Source organism: Tachypleus tridentatus, chromosome 1 (genome assembly GCF_004210375.1).
Source record: "Tachypleus tridentatus isolate NWPU-2018 chromosome 1, ASM421037v1, whole genome shotgun sequence".
Classification (NCBI taxonomy): Eukaryota; Metazoa; Arthropoda; class Merostomata; order Xiphosura; family Limulidae; genus Tachypleus; species Tachypleus tridentatus.
In genome coordinates, this window is record NC_134825.1 from 180514766 (window position 1) to 180528660 (window position 13895).

General features: G+C 32.3%; 1 long non-coding RNA gene across 1 annotated transcript; it reads right to left on the reverse strand.

Moving 5' to 3' along the window:
• Positions 1–6913: 6913 nt before the first annotated feature.
• Positions 6914–8805, reverse strand: LOC143257520 (uncharacterized). Its single transcript, XR_013031914.1, has 3 exons — positions 8716–8805; positions 7140–7307; positions 6914–7013 (listed from the first exon to the last, which is right to left on the reverse strand). It is a non-coding gene; the product is annotated as an uncharacterized LOC143257520 (long non-coding RNA).
• Between the last annotated feature and the right edge of the window lie 5090 nt (positions 8806–13895).

Genomic DNA, 13895 nt, shown 5'->3' on the forward strand with positions numbered 1-13895 from the left:
TAGACCTGTTGTTCCTGACCAGTGGTAGTGGTAATCACTAGACCTGTTATTCCTGACCAGTGGTAGTGGTAATCGCCGGACCTGTTGTTCCTGACCAACAGTAGTGGTAATCACTAGATCTGTTGTTCCTGACCAGTGGTAGTGGTAATCACTAGACCTGTTGTTCCTGACCAGTGGTAATGGTAATCACTAGATCTGTTATTCCTGACCAGTGGTAGTGGTAATCACTAGACCTGTTATTCCTGACCAGTGGTAGTGGTACTCGCCGGACCTGTTGTTCCTGACCAACGGTAGTGGTAATCACTAGACCTGTTCTTTACTCTACCCGAAACGACTGTCATGTTTTTTTTGGTTTGTGGATATTTATTCAACCATAAGTATGATCAATGACTTTTTTTTTTTTCAGCCGTTAATCAATTATAGATGTGTTTGTAAAGTAGCTGATAAATATTTATTCGGTCTGTTTCGAAACATACAACCAGCAAACAAAAAACATTAATATTATTAATGTGTTGTAGTAACTTCCAATGTGACGTTATGTGGACTATAGTAACATTTAACGTGATGTTATTTCGATTATATTAATATCCAATAGGGCTTCATCTGAAGATACATCATTCTAATAATTTTGATGTGGTTTTATCTATATACTAATAATGCTAATGAAAATAAGGAATATCATACAATATATTTGCACCTTGTAAAAGTTAAAAGCTGAAACGATTCGACACCAAGGTCAATGGAATTTTATTCAAAAGGTTTACAAACTGGACAACGTAATAAGAAGGTGCACATTTTGGTCCAGTGTGGAATATTTGTAATACTCACGTGTGCTGGGACAGCTGATTTATAGATTTAAATACATTTTATGGCTCAGCTAATTTGTCTTACAGCGTTTGCCATGTATAATAACATATCATTTATACGGACATAACAAAATTGGAACCTTAAGTGGCACCCCAGGCGTTCGTCTACCCCAAACAGCTTGTGTTCTTTGTTCTGAGTCACGAAGATGATAAATCATCAAACCTTGTTAAGCTAAGCCTGTCCTTTTGCTCACCTTTGACAGCGACAAATTAGTTCGCGATACCATCTTCAAACCACACTTTATCTACTGTTTATCCTTCCTGCCTTTACTAATTCAAAGTTGTCGCAGTGCACGCGAATTCAAGTGATCTAGTAGCTCGAGGCGGATATGGATAAGACACTCCCACCAAACAGATTGAATATGGTATTTCAACGGAATTTATTTATAATTACACGTACGATGTGCGCTTCACTCCAGGTAGTCTTTTGAATTATCCGTTTTGTTATCTAACTGCTTTCCTGTTGGCCCGCCATGGCCAAGCGTGTTAAGGCGTTCGACTCGTAATCCGAGGGTCGCGGGTTCGAATCCCGGTCGCACTAAACATGCTCGTCATTTCAACCCTTGGGTTGTTATAATGTTACGGTCAATCCCACTATTTGTTAGTAAAAGAGTAGTTGGCGGTGAGTGGTGATGACTAACTGCCTTCCAGTGCTAAATTAGGGACGGCTAGCGCAGATAGCTATCGTGTAGTTTTTCGCGAAATTCAAAACAAAATCTCCAGTTTTACACTGTTAAATTACGGACGGCTAGCGCAGATAGTCCTTGTATAGCTTTGCGCGAAATTCAAAATAAAAATCTTTCCTGTTACTTTTTTTTTTTTCAAGCATGCGTAGTTCTCTATGGAACAGTTTCATGCATTCTTAAAATCCATTCCTGTGTTTAAACATTAAGTTTCCAACTTTATGTAATTGTAAAGGAATGTTTTGAAAAGAAACTATGAATCATTAATACAGGCTGTCTACTTTCCTTCGTCCCGCCGTGAGCACAGACTATTCACTCGTTCCTACGTCATTTTACTGTTGTTTTTAAATTTCTATTACATAATTCTTTAAAACTTATCAGTTTTTAGTGAAGGTGTAATTGACAGATTATTTATTTTTTAATAGAAAACTTACCTGTAAAATAAACAAATCTCATGACTTTACGTTTATTGCAACTATATCCTCGGCACTAATTATTTGATGAAGCTGCGCCCTCTACAAACAATCATCAGAATGTTTCTGGGGTACTTAATCTTTGTTTGTAGTTCACCTTTCGGAATTTACGACCTAACAAATTTAACAATTTATTTAATGTGCTTTGTTGTAATTTGATGATTGATTAAAACTATTTAACTCCAACTAGCAGCAATAGAGAACATACAAAGTGCATTTATATCGAGTGAATTTGTTTTTAAAGGTTAGAAGTTAAAACAGGTTTAGAGAGTGTTGGATCTCTGGTGACACAGTTTCCTTCTGGACCGTATGCCCCGCTATTACAGCGGTATATCTCCGGATTTACAACGCTAAAATCAGGGGTTCGATTCCCTCGGTGGGCTGAGCAGATAGCCCTATGTGGCTTTGCTATAAGACAAACACAATCTGGACCGTATATTTTGCCTTGTTAAAGACAGGTGTCGCTACCTATTTATTTATAAATTAAAGTAAACAATTCTCTTGTTTCAAAACTAACTTATATAGTGCTCTTTTATAATTTATTTAAGAAATTCGATTAATAAAGCTAAGCACGCGATATACAGATGAAACGTAGTTGTGGGACCAAACAGTCAGGAATATATATTTAACAGCTATACATGTTAACAATACCGAATCATACTGCTCACATGTTAACAACTTATTTTTGAAGTTTGTGGATTTCTGAGCTGACGATCTGAAATCGAATACGTGAGATACCACGGAATATTTTCACACCATCAATTCTGGGTACGTTATAAGAGTGTCAGTCAGTCTCTTAGCCTGAATATTCGATAGTAGATTGTTGCCTTCCATCCGGTCAGTGTGAAAGATTTAGTATCTTCGCCATAAGTATAAAACAAACACTGTTCCCAGTTTATGTGTAATATTACAATATATATAAATAATATTAATACAGATAAAGTTAAGTAAATGAAAACAAATTAAATGAAAGGACTGTTAAAAACACTAAATCCAAACCTCTGATTAATTATATTAGTTTGTTATAACTTAAAACAACCCAAAACGAAAATACAAATGCTACACTAACTGAAAGGATTCCACGGTACAAGCTATAATGTGGGATATAAAATGTACCCTAAGTTTTGGAGGTTACTAAGGAAGTAGGACCTACACTGAGGTGGGGATACACCGTCTCTCAGTTTTAACCTTCATTTGCCAGTCTCACATAAGAAATAAAATAAAAGTATAGCATTAGAAATTAAAATAGATATACAGAGATATAAATTAGGGAAGCAAGATGTGGGTTCCGAAACCCACAATGTCCCACATCTGTATAACCCTTTACTGCCTGCAGATACTTGTGGGAAGGTGATTGCTCTCCAAAGTAAATAAGACAAAAAAAAATAGTTTAATTGAAAATATAGGGTAAGGTGTTACCATTTGAGGGTAAGTAAGTTAAATAAAGTAACCACTTGAAATTAGCATTACAGCCCCCATTATAGTAGAATGGCACTAACTGTTAGCCCAGTAAACAAATTATACTAATATGAAGGGTCCCATCTCGTTATCTAAATTAACTAGTATAACTCCCAACGACAACCCATTATGTCTACTGTAACAATCATCCACATAAAGTAGTGCCAAATTGTTAAATGACCTTATTCATAACTAAAATAGTTATTAGTAATTTTAGTAAAATTTCTCCCTAGTTTTCATTTCTTTATATTTATTTAATACATTCTTGTATTTTTACAGAATAGTTTAATAATTTTAACTAAAGTTTCTTTATTAAATCCATTTACTATAAATTTTATATCAGTATTTCAACATTATTAATAAAATATTGTAATTCATTACATATTTTACAACATCTGAATAACTGTGAAGTTATAATGTTTATAATAGAAGATATGGTACATTAATATGAAAGAAGGGTAACCCATATCTGAATAACTGTTAAGGTATAATGTTTATAACAGAAGGTATGGTACATTACTATGTAAGGAAGGTAAACAATATATGAATAACTGTTAAGTTATAATGTTTGTAACAGAAGGTATGGTACATTACTATGTAAGGAAGGTAAACAATATATGAATAACTGTTAAGTTATAATGTTTATAACAGAAGGTATGGTACATTACTATGTAAGGAGGGTAAACAATATGTGAATAACTGTTTAGTTATAATGTTTACAATAGATGGGTATGGTACATTACTATGTAAGGAGGGTAAAACATAAATTGAAAAATCAAAATATTTTCTTTTATCTAAATTATTTACATTGGTATCCTTTTTATCAATTACTTTAACTTCTAAATCTAAATAATGTACTTCTGTATTAGAAATTGAAATATTTTCAGCTTCTAATTCTGTTGGATAAATGGTGTCAATAACATTATATATTTCAGAATTATTTATGCTGGTTAAATCATCAATATATCTATAAGTTAAAGTAAAAATATCTGGATTTGTATAGTTTTTAATAAATATATTTTCATAGTAATATAAATATAAATGTGCTACATAAGTAGAATAGTTAGCTCCCATTGGAACTCCTATCATTTGTTTAAAAACCTATTTATATTTTTGAACAATACAATATTATTATAAATACAGAAACTTAATATGTCCTTTATGTTTTTGGAACTATATTTTCTTTTTCCAGTTGTATAAAAGGATAACAATATTGTTCTATTAATGAATTTAAAACAAAGATTAAATCTTTTAATGGTATTGTGGTATATAATGTTGTAAAATCAAATGTATGAATACTATTTACCTGCTCACACTTTCTTAGACATACTAAAATAGGTTGGTTATTTTTATTATTAAAAACGTTTGTCTTTTGTTGTTAATACTTACTTTTGTATTTCATCAAGAAATTTAAAATATTAAGTAATTTATTTAATAATGTAGCCAGTTGTTTGATAATTGTTTTATAGAATAGGAAATAAATCTGAATTTGATTGGAGATTTATGTAATTTTGGAATAGCATAAAGAAATGGCAAATCTATAAAAGAATTATGTTGAGAAGAAATTTTATGATAAGCTTTAACAAAATTATTAATTACTGTGTCTTTAGATTTGTTGACAAGTTTAAAAGTTTGTGTATTATTAATTTCTTTTATTGTAATTAATGCATGGAAGGTTTCAAGACATTATACCAATATTACAGTTAGCTTTATCAATAAGAATTATAACATATTTGTCTTGCAGTTATTTAATCTTATTTCTTAGCTGATTAAATGATAAATCTGTATGGTATTTTTTGATTTATGTAGAATAATATTATTTTTATTTTTAAGTATATATAGTTTCCATTCTAAGAACCATCCAGGTGGATGACCTGTAACATAATTAAGTTTTAAAATATATTCATCAATATTGTTTTCATTAAATTTTAGAATATTATTTTTATTATATTTTGTTGCTATTCTGTATTTAGTTCATTTTTTTTATTATTTCACATAATATTTTGTTTTTTATAACATCTAAATTACCAGTAATAATATGTTCATGAAAGGTTTCAACAAATAAACTATTGTCAGATTCACAAAGTAAATTATTAACTACATCTATATTTAAATTAGTTTAAAAGCTTTTATAATTATATATTAATAGAGCAGTTGAATTTCATATTTATAACTGACAGTAAGTCTTAAGTTTTTGCAAGGAAAAATATTATTGTTTATATATTGTAGAATAATTTTAGAAATCTGTAAATCATTAAATATTTCATGTCTAAAATTTATTATCAAATATGAATGTTTTACTTCTGTTTCTCTTTTTCAAAACTTAAACCATCATTAACTTTTAATGGATATTTTATAATGTATACAACTAAGTTATATTTATTTAATACATTAATTTATACTTTTATTTTGGGAAGATTAAGTTCATAAATCTTTTTAAAAAATAGTTTACATATACTAATATAAAAACTATCTAAATAACTACACAATTCTGAAAAATTAACCCATTTTACTTTATTATTTCCTTTACCTCTAGTTTTCTTATTTTATGAATAAAGTTATCTATAAAGAAAAACTAAGCAATATAATAATAATTGCTCAGATTCAAAGCAGTAGAACTATTGAAATCTTGGTTTAATCCATAAGGATATAATGGTTTTTAGTTTTAAAAAGTAAAAGGTTTCTCTTTGAAGTCTATTTGTGTCTTCATTATCTATTTCTTATATATTTATATTAACTGAGGTAAAAGGATGAATCTTGAAATGTTTCAGTGCTGTAGAATTCATTAATATATAATTTATACTTATATGTAATGAGTCTGAAGTTTGACCCACATGTTCCATGTAACATTTAGCACATGTTAATAAATAAATTATAATTTTTATTTTACAAAATGAATTAGTATAAGTAATAGAATGAAAAGTATTCAGAGAAGAATATATGAGACATATTTTGCTGTTACATTTTATTACATTAGCAGCAATATAATTCCTTTTACCAGCTTGCTAGGATAAAATAAAATAGTTTCAATTTAATACGTCATCTAGTTAAAGCTATTAAATTTCATAAAGTTTGAACAGTGTAATGGAAGGTGCAACATAGTCAGCAACCATTCACATATTTTATATAAATTTTAATGAAATTAAATAATTATATTTAAATGAAGTTAAATGAATAAACAAAATCATGAGGAAGAACTGCGTTAAAAACAGAAAGTGCAATCCTCTGATTAATTGTATTATAACCATAAAATTTTCAAGCCCAAAACAAAACACGTTAACATAATTTTTAATTATTTTTTTTAAATACGCTGCACATATTTTTAAAAGGTGATCCTAGGCTGCAAGCTACAACGTGGGATCATAAAATGTACCCAAGGTTCTGAGGTGACAACGAAGTAGAACCCACATTGCGGTGGGGATACACCATCCATCAGTCTTAACCTCCAATTCACAAGTCTTCCATAAGAAATTTAGAAATTAGAGAGCGGGATGTGGGTGCTTAAGCCCACAATGTCCCATATCTATATTACCCTAGAATAAGAAAAAGATAAACATAAAAAGATGAAAAAATTGAAAATAAAAAATGAAAATAACAGTGAAATAAAAAATAAGGAAAATAAGGTATTACCATTTGGTGGTAAGTATGATAAAACTTACTTCTTGAAGTTAGCATTCCTACCCTCAACATGGTAGAGACACTAATTAACACGACATCAGTAAAGTGACAGTTTACTGTGACTATCATGCTTGTATATGAGGTTCAATGCTAAAATCAGGGGTTCCATTCTCCTTGGTGAGCTCAGCAGATAGCCCGATGTGGCTTTGCTATAAGAAAATACATATGCGGTTCAAGGTGTACATCTGCATAAAGTAGTGCCAAGTACTTAAACAATCATATTTTTAACTAAAAATAGTTATTAGTATATATGCTACTCACCTGTCTGTAAATGTGGATGTTTCAGATAGTAGGGAACAGGGAACCTGCAGGCTCCAGATACTCAGAACTGAGAGAGGGAGTAGGAGCAGGGGACCTGCAGGCTCTAGATACTCAGAACTGAGAGAGGAGTAGGGAACAGGGAACCTGCAGGCTCCAGATACTCAGAACTGAGAGAGGAGTAGGGAGCAGGGGACCTGCAGGCTCTAGATACTCAGAACTGAGAGAGGAGTAGGGAGCAGGGGACCTGCAGGCTCTAGATACTCAGAACTGAGAGAGGAGTAGGAACAGGGGAACCTGAAGGCTCAGATACTCAGAACTGAGAGAGAGAGAGTAGGAGCAGGGGACCTGCAGGCTCTGTGATACTCAGAACTGAGAGAGAGTAGGGAGAAGGGAACCTGCAGGCTCTAGATACTCAGAACTGAGAGAGAGTAGGGAAAAACCTGGGGACCTGCAGGCTCTAGATACTCAAAACTGAGAGAGGAGTAGGGAGCAGGGGACCTGCAGGCTCTAGATATTCAGAACTGAGAGAGGAGCAGGGAGCAGGTGACCTGCAGGCTCTGGAGATACTCAGAACTGAGAGTGAGTAGGGAGCAGGAGGCCTGAAGGCTCTAGCTACTCAGAACTGAGAGAGAGCAGTAGGGAGCAGGGGCCTGCAGGCTCTAGACACTCAGAACTGAGAGAGGAGTAGGGAGCAGAGGGCCTGCAGGCTCTAGCTACTCAGAACAGAAAGAGGAGTAGGGAGCAGGGGGCCTGCAGGCTCTAGACACTCAGAACTGAGAGAGGAAATTAAGTGTTTATTGGTTTAAAAAATCCATCTAGCAAAATTGTTTGGCAAAACCAATTACATTTCAAAATTCACACACTCAACAGACACATTTGAGCTCCAAAAGAAACTTATTTCCAGTTGCAATGTCTATTGGCTTCATTCTTCCGCCTTGAAACCAAGATGGAAGCTTTCTAAATTAAATTGTTTGAAGAAAAAGTATCGATAGTGGAGTAATTTATACGTTTCATTATTTTCCAGACGTATCGGAGAACATTACATCTTACTTTTATAATATAGAAACTTGTTTTAGGACATTTAGATAGCCTGGGAGCCAACTTTAATGAATATTTTCCTTTTTTCATGTGGGTAATGGATCCTTCATCTTTTCTGACAGTGAAGCAAATGAACTGTCATTTTCAGTCCCGTTACATAGCAACGATACGCAACTGAAAAAAAAAACAATATTAAAATGTCTATCTTTGGATACTTTCTCAACAAAAGAAATATTGAAATCTCTATATTATTCACACCTGTCTACAACGTAACTTCCAATGCATAAGAACCAACATCACGTAACTTCCTTAGAACTTACTAGACGTTCTACGCCGTCTAGCAGCAAACTACAACATTAAAAATATAACTTTTGTACTATAAATTCGATTTCTACTGACTTCAATTACCTATAATTTGTAATTGAGTTTCACGCGACTTAGAGGCAAAGTTTTTATTTTCAAAAGTACTTGTTAACTTAAAGATCATGTGATAAATACTGAATTATCCAGAAATTTAAACACAGATGTGTTAATTGTCACAAATTTACTTCATATACAACTGTACCTGACGCTTTCGCTATGTTTATAAACTTCACGTACAACTAGACCTGACACTTTCACTATATTTATACACTTCACATACAACTATATCTGACACTTTCACAATGTTTATACACTTCACGTACAACTAGACCTGACACTTTCACTAAGTTTATAAACTTCACGTACAACTATACCTGACACTTTAACTATGTTTATAAACTTCACATACAACTAGACCTGACACTTTAACTATATTTATACACTTCACATACAACTATACCTAACACTTTCACTATGTTTATAAACTTCACATACAACTATACCTGACACTTTCACTATGTTTATAAACTTCACGTACAACTAGACCTGACACTTTCACTATGTTTATAAACTTCACGTACAACTAGACCTGACACTTTAACTATATTTATACACTTCACATACAACTATACCTGACACTTTCACTAAGTTTATAAACTTCACGTACAACTAGACCTGACACTTTCACTATGTTTATAAACTTCACGTACAACTAGACCTGACACTTTCACTATGTTTATAAACTTCACGTACAACTAGACCTGACACTTTAACTATATTTATAAACTTCACATACAACTATACCTGACACTTTCACTAAGTTTATAAACTTCACGTACAACTAGACCTGACACTTTCACTATGTTTATAAACTTCACGTACAACTATACCTGACACTTTCACAATGTTTATACACTTCACGTACAACTAGACCTGACACTTTCACTAAGTTTATAAACTTCACGTACAACTAGACCTGACACTTTAACTATGTTTATAAACTTCACATACAACTAGACCTGACACTTTAACTATATTTATACACTTCACATACAACTATACCTGACACTTTCACTATGTTTATAAACTTCACATACAACTATACCTGACACTTTCACTATGTTTATAAACTTCACGTACAACTAGACCTGACACTTTCACTATGTTTATAAACTTCACGTACAACTAGACCTGACACTTTAACTATATTTATACACTTCACATACAACTATACCTGACACTTTCACTAAGTTTATAAACTTCACGTACAACTAGACCTGACACTTTCACTATGTTTATAAACTTCACGTACAACTATACCTGACACTTTAACTAAGTTTATAAACTTCACGTACAACTATATCTGACACTTTCACAATGTTTATACACTTCACGTACAACTAGACCTGACACTTTCACTAAGTTTATAAACTTCACGTACAACTATACCTGACACTTTCACTATGTTTATAAACTTCACATACAACTAGACCTGACACTTTAACTATGTTTATAAACTTCACATACAACTAGACCTGACACTTTAACTATGTTTATACACTTCACATACAACTATACCTGACACTTTCACTATGTTTATAAACTTCACATACAACTATACCTGACACTTTCACTATGTTTATAAACTTCACGTACAACTAGACCTGACACTTTCACTATGTTTATAAACTTCACGTACAACTAGACCTGACACTTTAACTATGTTTATAAACTTCACATACAACTATACCTGACACTTTCACTATGTTTATAAACTTCACGTACAACTAGACCTGACACTTTCACTATGTTTATAAACTTCACGTACAACTATACCTGACACTTTAACTATGTTTATAAACTTCACGTACAACTATACCTGACACTTTCACTATGTTTATAAACTTCACGTACAACTAGACCTGACACTTTCACTATGTTTATAAACTTCACGTACATCTAGACCTGACACTTTAACTATATTTATACACTTCACATACAACTATACCTGACACTTTCACTATGTTTATAAACTTCACTTACAACTATACCTGACACTTTCACTATGTTTATAAACTTCACGTACAACTATACCTGACACTTTCACTATGTTTATAAACTTCACGTACAACTATACCTGACACTTTCACTATGTTTATAAACTTCACGTACAACTATACCTGACACTTTCACTATGTTTATAAACTTCACGTACAACTATACCTGACACTTTCACTATGTTTATAAACTTCACGTACAACTATACCTGACACTTTAACTAAGTTTATAAACTTCACGTACAACTATACCTGACACTTTCACTATGTTTATAAACTTCACGTACAACTATACCTGACACTTTCACTATGTTTATAAACTTCACGTACAACTATACCTGACACTTTCACTATGTTTATAAACTTCACGTACAACTATACCTGACACTTTCACTATGTTTATAAACTTCACGTACAACTATACCTGACACTTTCACTAAGTTTATAAACTTCACGTACAACTATACCTGACACTTTCACTATGTTTATAAACTTCACGTACAACTAGACCTGACACTTTCACTATGTTTATAAACTTCACGTACAACTATACCTGACACTTTCACTATGTTTATAAACTTCACATACAACTATACCTGACACTTTCACTATGTTTATAAACTTCACGTACAACTATACCTGACACTTTCACTATGTTTATAAACTTCACGTACAACTATACCTGACACTTTCACTATGTTTATAAACTTCACGTACAACTATACCTGACACTTTCACTATGTTTATAAACTTCACGTACAACTATACCTGACACTTTCACTATGTTTATAAACTTCACGTACAACTATACCTGACACTTTAACTAAGTTTATAAACTTCACGTACAACTATACCTGACACTTTCACTATGTTTATAAACTTCACGTACAACTATACCTGACACTTTCACTATGTTTATAAACTTCACGTACAACTATACCTGACACTTTCACTATGTTTATAAACTTCACGTACAACTATACCTGACACTTTCACTATGTTTATAAACTTCACGTACAACTAGACCTGACACTTTCACTATGTTTATAAACTTCACGTACAACTAGACCTGACACTTTAACTATATTTATACACTTCACGTACAACTATACCTGACACTTTCACTATGTTTATAAACTTCACGTACAACTAGACCTGACACTTTCACTATGTTTATAAACTTCACGTACAACTATACCTGACACTTTCACTAAGTTTATAAACTTCACGTACAACTATACCTGACACTTTCACTATGTTTATAAACTTCACGTACAACTATACCTGACACTTTCACTATGTTTATAAACTTCACGTACAACTATACCTGACACTTTCACTATGTTTATAAACTTCACGTACAACTAGACCTGACACTTTCACTATGTTTATAAACTTCACGTACAACTATACCTGACACTTTCACTATGTTTATAAACTTCACGTACAACTATACCTGACACTTTCACTATGTTTATAAACTTCACGTACAACTATACCTGACACTTTCACTATGTTTATAAACTTCACGTACAACTAGACCTGACACTTTCACTATGTTTATAAACTTCACGTACAACTAGACCTGACACTTTCACTATGTTTATAAACTTCACGTACAACTATACCTGACACTTTCACTATGTTTATAAACTTCACGTACAACTATACCTGACACTTTCACTATGTTTATAAACTTCACGTACAACTATACCTGACACTTTCACTATGTTTATAAACTTCACGTACAACTATACCTGACACTTTCACTATGTTTATAAACTTCACGTACAACTAGACCTGACACTTTCACTATGTTTATAAACTTCACGTACAACTAGACCTGACACTTTCACTATGTTTATAAACTTCACGTACAACTAGACCTGACACTTTAACTATATTTATACACTTCACATACAACTATACCTGACACTTTCACTATGTTTATAAACTTCACATACAACTATACCTGACACTTTCACTATGTTTATAAACTTCACGTACAACTAGACCTGACACTTTCACTATGTTTATAAACTTCACGTACAACTAGACCTGACACTTTAACTATATTTATACACTTCACATACAACTATACCTGACACTTTCACTAAGTTTATAAACTTCACGTACAACTAGACCTGACACTTTCACTATGTTTATAAACTTCACGTACAACTATACCTGACACTTTAACTAAGTTTATAAACTTCACGTACAACTATACCTGACACTTTCACTATGTTTATAAACTTCACGTACAACTATACCTGACACTTTCACTATGTTTATAAACTTCACGTACAACTAGACCTGACACTTTAACTATGTTTATAAACTTCACATACAACTATACCTGACACTTTCACTATGTTTATAAACTTCACGTACAACTATACCTGACACTTTCACTATGTTTATAAACTTCACATACAACTATACCTGACACTTTCACTATGTTTATAAACTTCACGTACAACTATACCTGACACTTTCACTATGTTTATAAACTTCACGTACAACTATACCTGACACTTTCACTATGTTTATAAACTTCACGTACAACTATACCTGACACTTTCACTATGTTTATAAACTTCACGTACAACTATACCTGACACTTTCACTATGTTTATAAACTTCACGTACAACTATACCTGACACTTTAACTATGTTTATAAACTTCACGTACAACTATACCTGACACTTTCACTATGTTTATAAACTTCACGTACAACTATACCTGACACTTTCACTATGTTTATAAACTTCACGTACAACTATACCTGACACTTTCACTATGTTTATAAACTTCACGTACAACTATACCTGACACTTTCACTATGTTTATAAACTTCACGTACAACTAGACCTGACACTTTCACTATGTTTATAAACTTCACGTACAACTATACCTGACACTTTCACTAAGTTTATAAACTTCACGTACAACTATACCTGACACTTTCACTATGTTTATAAACTTCACGTACAACTAGACCTGACACTTTCACT